Consider the following 13,056-nt stretch of genomic DNA (forward strand, 5'->3'; position numbering starts at 1 on the left):
GTCGATCTTCCTTACCGTTGAATAACCACTTTCGCTTTGCAATCAAATTTGTTATTAAAGTAGCGACCCTTACAGCACATTCGCGGATTAAGGTCACCAGAAGTCACATGCATACGAATTTATCTAGGTCGATTTTTTGTCTTACATGACAATAAATATATAGACACCTATTTCATGTAATAAATGCATTTTATTTGTGGATATCAAATGAAATTATACAAGAAAAGTACAATTCAGTAGAAATAATTCCAAGTTTAGGTATATTTCAACAGAAACAAACTATTACGAAAATGACAGCTAATACAGCTTAAACACCGAGCAATAGTGAGGTGTTAAATGAGAATATAAATGCCAAACTCATGTTAAAATGGGTAAAAATCTACCCCCGGAAGGAATTATTTCTTTTCTGACAAATACGGTAATTTTTGTGATAAATTTCAATAGGCGTAGCCAAAATAACGGTTGTTTCGTTTAACCTTCCTTATGGAAGTTGGATTAATTAAGAAATAAACCACATATCCAAGTAAATCATCTATTGAATAAGTATCAGTATCAGTATAGTATTAGATAACTACTCAGCCGTTAAATCATCGCGAAGACGTTTTTAAATAAGTGCTTTGTCTCGAAGCGACAGCGAAAATGTTCGAAAACCTGAACTGTTGTCATGAATGTTGTTAAAAAGGTCATCGTGTGTAACTTAATAGAAGTATTGTTTGTGATTATGAGAATAGACTCAGCTTTAAGATAACTAATAAAACTTTATTGCCTAGCTGCTATTACCTTATTCAGACCTTTCAGGGAAGTTAAATATTAACGTCAAAAATGTTAAATTAATAGAAAGAAATAAGATGACATGAAAAATGTTATTAAGTACGTTGTCGTTATGTAATGTCACCTGAAGATTGGCAGCAGCCATGAAAGCGCGAGTGATGTGAATACATAAATATATCGTGAAAATCTTATCGTGTTGGATTTTTATTGACAGATATATACCTCTGTATACAAATGATCATCTTGTCAAACACACACACACATATATATATATCTTGCAAATTTCAATTTGCAGTACATGTGTTTCAAGGAGTAACCGCTCATCAGCAGTATTAGAATCAAGTAAAAAGGAATATCTCAAATCCAAAACTATAAAAATAGGAAGCTAAATTCACCAAGAAGTAATACCATATTCAATAAAAGAAGGAGGCCTCAGCGTTCCACGTATTTTGAAATTTGTAATACTGCAAATTTTGATAAATATGTTAAATAAAATTTGATATAATCCAGGTTATGGTGTAATATTATAAAAGTCTAATCTGTAAAACGAAGTTTTCTTTGCAATGGATTTACTTTAAAAACTCTAACAAATAATTTGATGTGCATATTTAGAAATTGACTTTTAGTTTACATTGAGTTATCCTTCTTTACCTTTTTAAATGTCGACAACCATCAAACAAGTTGTAACGAAAGTATTACAAATACAGAGTTTATAAACCGTTTAATGTCTTAATGTTTAATGAGAAAGATTTAGTGAAACTGTCCAAATAGAATGGAATTTACTAAAACAAAATTGTAATTAGTAGCATTCTAAAAGTAGAAACTACATCATAATTTATGTGTTAGTTACTCAGGTGCTACGGATCTCACAGGCAGGGTATTATTATTAGCCATCAATTAGACAACAAATTAATCAGGGCTTGTATACCAAAATTAATACTGGAAACTAAACGTAAGGTAGTCTATATCTATGGAAAATAGCTGTCCAAATTCACAACATTACCGTATTAGAAAAGTTTAGAAGTATGTATTACTCTTACGCTATTCGTAATGTGGACAAAAGTTTTCTTATTGCAAGGAAAAATGCTAAGTTACTTCTAAAATATGTTGTATGATAACTATGCACCGTACTAGAAAGGTATTCTTAATTGTACACAATTACTTTACCTAGTTAAATCAACAGAACAAATATTTATAGCGACTGTAAATCATTACAAAACGAGTATACATAAACGAGTTTTATTGAATGCTTGATCAAATTTAATACATGTACTTAAATTTTTATACCTTCTGTAAGCCAGCATACTGGCTCTGACCATTATTCCAAAACGTTATAATTCGTTTTATATTACTGTTATACCAGAACTACAGAAGGTATATATACTTTCCTGATTGAAAAAGGCAAAGTATGTGCTTGCTTATCCTTACTTTTTAACCCTTTAAATTTACAAACGTTATTTAACTTTCACTATTTATCACAAGTAGAATGAATTCTGCTTCTCTATGTAGAAAATCTGTAAACTAACGTAGATCATATTTACTCACACCTGTTGAGATCAAGTATGATGTAATTGATACTAAACTATATATCTGACATTTCGAACAGATTTATTGTCTGCTCTTGATTATTCATCATTCCATACCATAGTGGTAAACTATGGGAAACTTACTTTTGATTCAGCCAAAAACACCTTTAATTTTTGTAATATAAAAATATGTAAATATGTAAATCAAAAATACAACTGGCGTTTATGACTATCTCATCACCAGATGCCAATAAGGTTGCATGAAGAAAGTCGTTGTCTCTTCATGAATGTCCTTTCAGAAAATAAGAAGAAACAAATACGAAAAAAACATAGTAAAAATGATGTCCTTACCTTACTACAACACGTTTTAGAAATGGTCTTCAAAGCGCTACCAGTTATATGAAAACTGTAAACAATTTTTAGGAGATAATTGGATACACAGATATATTCATTTTTAAAAATTGGGTTGGTAATTAAATGTTTATGGTATCTTGATGGACATGCTAATTTTCTCAAATGAACTTCACTCAACTGATTTCTATTGTACTTGTGAATGCGTCATATGATGCGTCTAGAAGGCACTCCATCTTTGATCTCAATTTAAAGCAATTTATTTTCGCGTTTAATGATGTAAGTTCACTTCGCAGCTATTTCATTTTACAACTAACGCTCTCTTACTCTCTAACCTCTATTCCGCATTAAATGGAATTATTCGCGGGACAAATTTCTTTTCGCTCGCTCTGTGTGTTTTTCCTCACCAAATTAGCAAACATAATTACGTCGCTTGCAGAAATAAGTTAATTTACAGTAGTACACGGAGTTTTAAGCTTGGTAATTCGAAACATGTACGAGAAAGATTTCCTAAAAATAAATTTTGATGGTTTATTCCAATAAAAGATTTTTTAATTTCTTTTCTTCTACTAAATTGCTTCATTTGATTATCATTTATATGAGCTTGCTGCAGTCCAAAACGATTTATGTGCTCTCACAAATTATAAATCTTGAGATTTTTTTTCTTTCTGCTTTTAATTTTTTTCTGCTAACCGGCTACCAAATTTGAAGAATTGATTATGCAAGTAAGATCGTCATGTCTCATGAAAGAGACATCCTTACAAAATCATTCCTTATCGGTAAAATGAGTTTTAACTTTATTTTCAGTACTAATTTCCAAACGTTTTTTCTTTATTTAAATTTTACTTTTTCATAATATCTTTACCACTTCATTTTATAGTTTGACCAATTGCTGCATTGTTTTAATTTTTTGTAATGTTTTAGGATTGATACGTGTCTGTTTTCTTTGCAGGGGAATAAAATGTTTCATAATGAAAAAATTACCATCAAAAGCTTGTTCCGAAAGAATGCATGGATGTAAAAAGAAATATACGAAAGCTGATTTGTACTATAAACAATGAATTTAGGACGAAGTGATCCTATAATTTGCCACACAAGATGGTCTGTACACATTCCTGATGTTCATGGAAACTTCTTTTAACATTTTATACTTCGAGTTGTCAGGAAATATGACTTAGCATTTTGATAAAAAAAAAAATACATCAGTATGCTTATAAAGCATGCACAATATTCGTAATGTTATCTAATCAGTAAACATCAGTCCCTTGCACTCGAATTATTAGATTTTACAATACCGCCGATCAGTGAGATAAAATACTATCTATCATACTTGAAATAAATGACCAGTGTTTTGACATGATGTACACTCTATGACTACATTCTTATTCAATGTTGTTATTTTTGTAAATTGAAGTATCAGTGACCAAATATAGTCACTCCGATATTTGATACGCAATGTTGTAAAAAATGAAAAAAGACGATCCCCTGCGGGGAGAACAATTTTAAATTGTCTGGTGAATTTTCTTTCATTTTGATCATCAGTGGGGGGTTTACCCTCGTTGTTATCTCTCATGTATTGAATCAATTTATTATCAATTTAGCAGGGTTCAAGAACGCAAAATAAAGTTGTGTAAGACGAAATGTGAACCCGTGGATGGCGCGTGCCGTTTTCACAGTTGAATCAAACCATTGTCCCTTTAAGTTAAATCTCTTCGCATTGGTCTCTTAAAAACCAATCAATTGACATGCTTTATAGTATTTATATTAATCTTATATGAACTTATGAAGATCTCATCTGAAATGTGTAAAACGTCGGCGCTATAAAGGTTTGATTTATATCAGCTGATCAACACTGATATATTCACAAAGAATTTTCACATCCATTGGTTGTAACTTATGATTAATTACCATTGGCCTTTTAAACATGTTTGAGGTAAAATGGGTTCACCAAATTAACGTAAACTGAATGCAATGATAGATACATAGAAAACTACAAGGTCAGTAGAGTAACGGTCTTTAAATATTTTGTAGTGATCGTAAACTACAATTAAAGTCATCCTACATTTAAATATGTGTATGAAGCGTACTCTATATGACATATTTAAAGTAAATTTTTCTAGTTTTATTTTCAGCTTGATCTATAAAACAATGTACAGCATGTTCGCATGCACCATTAAAGTATTTTGGTTTTGTGGCATGCATTCATTTAAATTGAAACAATGCTACCATACCTAGATTAGAAAGTAATAGGAAATATATGCTGAGTATATTTCCTATTACTTTCTATTACTATAAATCATACTAAGAAATACTATCCCAAAATTTATCAAAGAAAAACAGATTCATCCGGTCCGGGACAACTACTTATGAATTTTTCTTTTAATGGCGATGGGTACATATCCACTATCTGCTGAGACTAAACGTTATTTTTGTTTTTGTTTTTTCATTTTAATTTTTTCTTCATTTATGGGTTTTGTATCTTTGTTTCTTCTTTACAAAATACTGTGTGTTTTACAAAACTAGAAATCTAAAGAATATAAAAGTTTTACATCATTCTATCTCTAAATGCAAGTCAATATCAGGTACAATTAAAACTATGCTATCTGCGTCATTCAATGTTGTAGTCTTATTGTACTCGCCTTTCATTTATTTAAACCTTTTTTCACACAGCGTTATTGTTATAAAGTGTGCCCCCCAACACAAAATTTATTTTGTTGTTTTATTTGCATGCCTTTTAACCCAGTATGAAGTTCAATTTTTTCGAAAGGTTTAAAATCATATGATAGACTAAATGACGTATAATGTGTAAACAATGCCAGGAATTTATTATTACTTTCAGAGTAACAACTATATCAAAGTGCATAATAGTATTTCCTAATATCAAATGAACACGCCTACAGGACTGCAAGTGGATGTCGTTTGGTACCTTGATCGAATGGCCGATGTGACTCTTAACAATATCTACAATGAAGGACTTGCCTATAGGCTAAATTTAAGGAATATCAATATTATATTGCGTATAAACTTCTTTTATTAAGATTCTGGTGTATGGTACGAGATCATCATAAAAAACGTATTTATTGTTTTACATAGGTATTCATGCATAGACAAAATATGTATAAAGATAGTCATATGTGTATATAATCCCCATTGACACTATCATAATTTGTACAACCTTTTTTATATACCCCACCGTCAAGAAAACTTTGATGGACTTGGATGGAATAGAGAACCTCACCCTGTTTTACTTGCAACTCGAATGAATATTTACGCAAAACGAGCTTGCCAATGATGCAAGCTGGTAATATTATGGTAAAATGACAGGAAAAGAAAGAAATTTAGACTATAATTCATATTTATATATAATTTCGATTACATAATTTGATGTACCAATATTAACAACAGTTTTTTCATGAAAGATTATGTAAATATAATATATATTGACACTTATATATTATTAAACTTTATGTATACACACCTATTTTCATGAGTTCGTAAATGAATACATTTTCGTAAAAAAATTATGTATTATACGTAATGCTTCTGCATAAACAGGTATTTTAACTATTATGAGAACGGGGAATAGGCAATTCGTAATTTTTGTTTCATTTTGTTTTTATGAGTAAATATTTACAACAATTGTTCCATTGTTTAGGTTTTTGTGTGATAAAAAAAGTTAATAGTAGAAAATGAAAACTTTAATCTAAGCTGATCCATCTATATGGGAAGTAATTTCGTTCGGTGGCCGTTAGATGGGGCATTTATTTCCTTTTGGATTCAACGAGTGGGTTACATTCCTATTCAAAGAAGTTTTTATCTTAAATATTTACTATGTACTATAATTAGTTCATTGGTTTGTCAACATCAAATAAAACCCATTGTTTTCCTTCTAATTTGAAATGCTATAAACGTAAGCAAACAATGAAATTATTATGGGAAATGTTTCAAACAAGAGTTTGCCGTGGTGAAATCTAAAAAACTCGGTCAGAATCTCTAAATAGTATATTAAGCCTTTATTCAGTCAGTCGAGGGGTAGTGAGTGAGGGAAATATTAACAGTGGTCAAGCCTCAGCTAGATCGTTAGGGAGACATTGATTGTGGTCCTGCGAGAGTTCGTGGCGTTATCATTGATATTGATTAAATGAAAAGATCGTGAGAAAAGCATTTACTGAGGTCAAGCGAAAAGTCCTGAGGGTACCATCAATTGTGGTCGAGCGAGAGATTATGAGGTTTCATTAACGGTGGTAAAACAAGGTTTTAAACAAGAGGAAACATTAGTTTTTGTTAAGTGAGGGGTTGTGAAGGTATCATTAATGATTGTCACTGATGAGGCCGAGATGGGAATATTTACGGTGGTCAAGGGAGAGATCTCTGCAATGGTTAAGGGAGAGGTTGTGCATGAAATATTGACGGTGGTGAAGCGAGAGGTCATGAGAATATCATTAATGAGGTTCACTGGAGAGGTCGTGAGAGAAGCTTTAACGGTTGTCAAGCCAGAGGTCATGATGGTTTCATGAATGATGGTCAAGCGAGATGCCGTAAAAATAAATGGTAGTCAAGCAAAAACTAGTGTAGGGAACATTGTAGAAGTTGGCCAAGCGAGATTTCAAGCGGGAACACAAGCAAGTCAGAAAACGTCCTTTCACGAGTATCATTAATTGTCAAAAGTACATGCAGTAATATGCTACCGCTTCCCATACCATTTTCCTTTTTCGACATTGGGAAACCTTTATCACTGAAGTTACAATAATAATGTATTAAGACAGCTATTTATTATCATTAATTATCAAAATAACACTTTTATTTCTATTGTAATACTTAATCTTTCAATATGCATTTTTTGCTGAAAGTAAAGGAAAAACTACTGTCTGCACTAAAAATGAAATTAAGGCATAATTATTTGGTTACAGTAACATACACCATCAAATATAATAAACACATTTATTCTTTATATTTTTGCACTTATTTTAATTATTTTAGTATCAGAAAATCGTAGATATATTTTGGAATTGAGTAGTTGTACTTGAATATGTAGTGTACAGGAGTTGTCTTAAAGGTGTACATTCTGTGCAAGAATATTTTGAACGAAGTACGGTTTATACAGGCGTTATGCTTAAGGGTTTACATTCAGGGCAAGGATATTGTCATAAAGTACAATTTATACAGGCGTTATGTTTAAGGAGTAATCAAGGGAACCAAGGTTATAGCGGTAGTCAAAAGAATGTAATCCAGGGGAAAATACCAGACATGGAAAACAGACGTACACAACAAAGAACATAAAGTAACTAAAATCATACATACAAAGTAACAAAAGCAAATGAGCAACTCGGACTCCACTTAAAACTGGGAGCATCGAGGGGGTAAGTGTCCTCTGCTTTTCTAGAAACACCCGTCGAGTAGCTCATAAAAAGTCAAGTCCGGGGTTGCTAAACGAGGAAAGGAAAACTATGACACGTTGAATTAATCAGTTTTCATGGTGCAGGGTGTACATTCTGTGCAAGAATTTAGTCATGTAGTACGGTTTGGACAGGCGTTGTGGTTAAGGTACATTTAGGGCAGCAGTTGTAGTTATCATTATTGCGTACATTCAGGACAAGAATAGTGGTAATGAAATGTGATTTATTTTGCAGAAATTAAAATAATGTTTTAAATGATAACGAAAGTCGCCGTACCGGGGTAGAGATGTGCATTTGTAACAAAAGGTTAAGATTAATGTTTATAATACAACAATAACAGCAGTAATTTGCAGTGGTAAAATGTACATTGCAGTGATCTACAAATTGAACAGGAATCTAAGTAAATAGTATCATATGGACAAAAGATATAGTGCAGAATAACACTAGAGTCGAGGTTTTAAAGTACATATGGCACAGAGTCGCAGTAATTAAGTATATTTTGGACATGGGTTCCAGTGATGTGCGTATTCCAGTCATTGACTATTTTACAAACATTTCATACCCTTCTTGTTGAAAGGTAGACAATTTTCATCAATATATATACCAATAATTAGCCTTCGTTTTGTATAATTATGTTTTATGACATATTTTCACTTTCTACTTTTTCTTTTGTTTAAATGCACCGTTTAAAATGCACTCAAATTACCTTTGTCCAATGTTAGTGTCCTTTTGTCGAGATTTTTTAATATGCATTAGAATAAATATCTTGTTTTCTTCCGTTTGTTTTATGTTGGATCTTATTTAAAAAATAACAAAAACAATAAAAACAAAATAAAAAGGAAAACAAAAACAAAAACAAAAACAAACAAAACAAAACAAAAAAAAAAAACCCCCAAATAAATCGAATGCAGGTCGTTTATGTTGAATTTGCTTTAAAACCTGATTAGTTCATCAACCTCAGTATAAGAGGCTAAGGGAAACAACTAGTTACATATGTTAAATTAATAGTATTTACTGAAAACGAAAAATAGAAAATGTAGGCAAATAAATCAATATATATATAAATTTTGTTTAAGGTAGGGTTCTTTAACATGCGAGGAACATGATATCTTTCCCAACACGGTGCACAACCATGGTTTGTGGACAGGTTTTCCGTAATATAGTCTGAAAACCCCGAAGTACCTCATTCCACCACCTGGGGTACACAACCCAGATGCTTTGGGGGCAGGGTTTTAAATGTTTGAGCAAAAAACTGGAATAAATAGGATGATTTATAGGAACAATTATTTGAGTTTAAATGATAATGAAAGGAATGCACAAGGGACCTAAAGAAAGTACGTATAATCGACTAGCGGTGACTTGTGAAAGTCATGTCTAAATTTTGTTCCTAAATGTAGTAATTATTTTTTACAACAAACAAAAGAAGTTAGTGAACAGACTTTATGGGTACATCACTTAAATTTCTGAACCACTAAAAAGGTATATCGCTAGGCTTCGTCGTAAGATAAATGAAGACGATAAGAAATAAGAAACGAAACTTAGTACTCAGTATGGTATTTGGTTATTAAATATTTTGTACAAATTATTGGACTATACGAAAGAAAGTTATTTTTATCATATCATAAGTATCACCTCCCTTGGCTAAATTAATTTCGTTATTGATTCATATTTATTCTGAAAATTTATCGGCTGTCTTAAAAATATCTTTCTCATGTTGTTATGCCACAACACCAGTGACAATGATACAAAGGTTTTTAATTAATGATTAGTTGATACGATGTGATAGTATCTGTTAGTAATTCTGTCTCCTCCACGATATATCTATTGTGTTGTAGATAAAACCTATTGTTAAAGATATAACACGATAAAGGTTTTGGTTTAATCGGTAAATGTTGACGCAAGGTATTTGTTGGTCGATCAATTAATTGCATGAAAAATAGAAAATAAAATCCATCAATACAAAATTTAAAATGTCATAGGAAGAAAGTATCCGCATTTAACATTTTAAATTGCTTACCAATAGTAATCAGTTGGTTTTCACGATGTACCTCGAAGTGCCGTCACTATCAAACAACAATGTTTAAATGACCACAGATATGCTAGTGTCGGTCATTCACATGGAAAGCGGGGTACATTTTGTAGTTAAGTGAAAAAAGAGTACTTATTAAAACATCAGTATCTTCTTGATGTCGTTTATACAAAGGAGGTCTGATCTTTTCATAAACTGATTCACTCGATGTGTTACCTATAAAGCGATTAATTAATAGGCAAATAGTTGTGGTGTGATGATGGCCAGTGCATGGTATATGTGGTAGAATTATAAGGAAACAAATATAGATTAGCAAGACGTCTATTGAAATACAACATTGATAATTTGGCATTTAACTATTTTTGGGGCTTCAGATTGTGTTTTGACATATTTTTGGTTTGTATCAGCTTTGATAAAATATTACAAATCAATTTGATTCAATAACATATATTATGGCTGGCATAGGAGTCGAAAGAGTAGACGTTGAAATGTAATCACCTCTCTGAACCATGCATCGTATCTACTTTAAGGATTCTTAGCAAAGACAACACGATTCAAGAAGACAATAAAACTCTTTACAGGTTACAAAGTATGAACTATGAATTACTTAAATCCGGTTTAGATTATTTATTACGGTTTGAATAATATGCAAACTATTCGAATGATCGGAAATGTAATAATGATTGTCAAAGTGGATGAAAATGACGTAATAGTGAATCCCGACTTTCAAACTAGTATGTGTGAACCCCAGTAAAGGGTTCTGAATTTTAATTGTATTTTGGCCCTTTCTTCAAATGTTTGGGTTGTTATCACAATGTTGATTTGATATCCTAGTAACCAAATAGTAATCGTTGAATGTTTACCTAAAGAAATCTTGAACGTTTATCCTTGCTAGTGTAGGTTTGTTGAATTAACAGATATAGATTAGACTCCTACGAAAATGTCCTATTTTGGTGATGAGCGCTGAAAAACGAAATCAAGTTTCACCTTTTAGCAGTCTTCGTACAATATATCAGCATATATATGGTAAAGTTGTTCACAGATAGAAACCCCCAAGGGCCTTCCAATTACAACTGAAATTGTGTAAAACAATATTTATAAAAAAAAGACATAATGTAGTTGCAACATTTTTGAAAGGATGAATAATAGAGACGTGTAAACCTGCCTTAAATAAAACAATTTTCTGCAAAATTAGAAGATGTTATATTAACTTAGTTAATATAATTACGGTTTTAAACCATTGACTAATTAATTTGAATGAACAGATGAAAGACTTGTTTTACCAACACCTCAGCTAGAACTTTTAATTCGTTTCCCTTGAAGTGTTTTGTCAAAGAATACTACATTAGTAATGGAAATACAGTCTGAGCATCAAAAAAAAGGCGTTAGCTCACTGTTAGATTTTTTTTGCAGTTGTCATGATACTGGTTGTAATAATGTTATATTCAACGATTTGGGTTTATTCCCACTGATGTACATGTACACGTCAAGGTCATTGAATGAAAATCATTATTGCTCCTTTTATAAGTCAGTTATATTGTTGCTGCTTTTAAAATCAGATTAATTATTGCTACTTTATAAATCGAATTAATTACTGCTACTTTTATAAATCAGATTTATTGTTGCCACTTTATAAATCAGCTTGATTGTTGCCGCATTAAAACTTAACCTGACTATTTTCATTTTATTAAACAATTTGAAAATTGCCAGTGTTACCAATGAACTTAATTGTTGCCACTTTTCAAAATATGCTGCATTTCTATCATTAAAAATGAAATGTCCAGTGAATCATGACATGTATCTAATAAAAGAGTACCGTGCGGATTCACCCTAGAATAAATGATTTACATAATTATTCTCATTGAAAATGACGCTGTACATGCAACATATGTTTCCTATTAGCTCAAAAACTGAGGTCTTAGCATATAGTTTGCATTAAAAACCAAAAAAACTTAATTCCTATTCATATCGGTCAATGAGTTAATGATTGCCACATAACTTTTAATTAGAATGATAAATCATGTAATTATTTTATCAGTTATTATTTAAATTTCAATGCCTATATGACTATTATTATTCTCAACTATTGTAGATGAGCAATAAGTACACGCGTTGTCATCAACGAAAAATTGATGATTTTCGTCTGAAAAAAAAGACATTTCACATGAGAGGACTCTTGCACTATTGGGGTAGTAAAATCTTAAGTAAGAAACCCTAATAGATAGTGGATTGGGAAGGAATTTTTAGAACTTCCGTTGCAGTGAACTGGTTTGGTTTTTCCACGAACAAGTCGGATGTGTAGGCACAATATGCGACAGGATACATGCTGACCCATTCGGCTCTTTCCATTATATAATTTGTGTATTCAAAGACTCTAAACAATAAATTTATTTACAGTTCATATTGAGATCTTTTTATCTCAAAATGTCTCGTTAAAATAAAAAAAAAGAGTAGGTATTTCGCATAAACTAAATATATCAGGTGATTGAAACATGCACAGCTCGATGAAATTTTTGAAATCACTTTAGGAGGCGTGAAATAATTTTAAAATAAGTCGATATGAAATGAAACGATTAAACGAGACACGGCGACGCTCCCACACTTTCCATTGAAGTAAATTTTATCACAACATAAGGACTGTCTTAGAAATTACATTTTGTTTGGGGACACCAATAAGGAGATTGTAAATATGCTCTAGTATAAGTTACCTACCTATATGTAGATAAAATAAGAATCAGAACAAACACATTTTACAAGACTGTTTTTTGCTAAAACAAATTTAGCACACGTGAAAAATACAACTGGTGTTCCATTCTTTCCACGTTCGCACCATTTAGCGCGCAACTATCATTGTCTTTTAAGCATTAAAGTGAATCTAGCCGTCAATACCAGCCAGTATGGAAGTTAGTCGTCAATAATATTCAGAAGTGGTGCGTTCTAGATAGTTTCCCGGAAAAGAGAGTTTCCAGGCTATTTGCTCATT

The 13,056-nt window shown here is 31.6% G+C and overlaps 1 long non-coding RNA gene across 1 annotated transcript; it reads left to right on the plus strand.

Moving 5' to 3' along the window:
* Positions 1–4,516: 4,516 nt before the first annotated feature.
* LOC148620982 (uncharacterized) lies at positions 4,517–6,129 on the plus strand. The gene is made up of 2 exons (XR_015920832.1): positions 4,517–4,645; positions 5,488–6,129. It is a non-coding gene; the product is annotated as an uncharacterized LOC148620982 (long non-coding RNA).
* The last annotated feature ends 6,927 nt before the right edge of the window (positions 6,130–13,056 follow it).

The sequence above is a fragment of the Perna viridis genome, chromosome 3, assembly GCF_037379345.1.
Source record: "Perna viridis isolate PV_CMFRI_1.1 ecotype Kerala chromosome 3, ASM3737934v1, whole genome shotgun sequence".
NCBI lineage: Eukaryota > Metazoa > Mollusca > Bivalvia > Mytilida > Mytilidae > Perna > Perna viridis.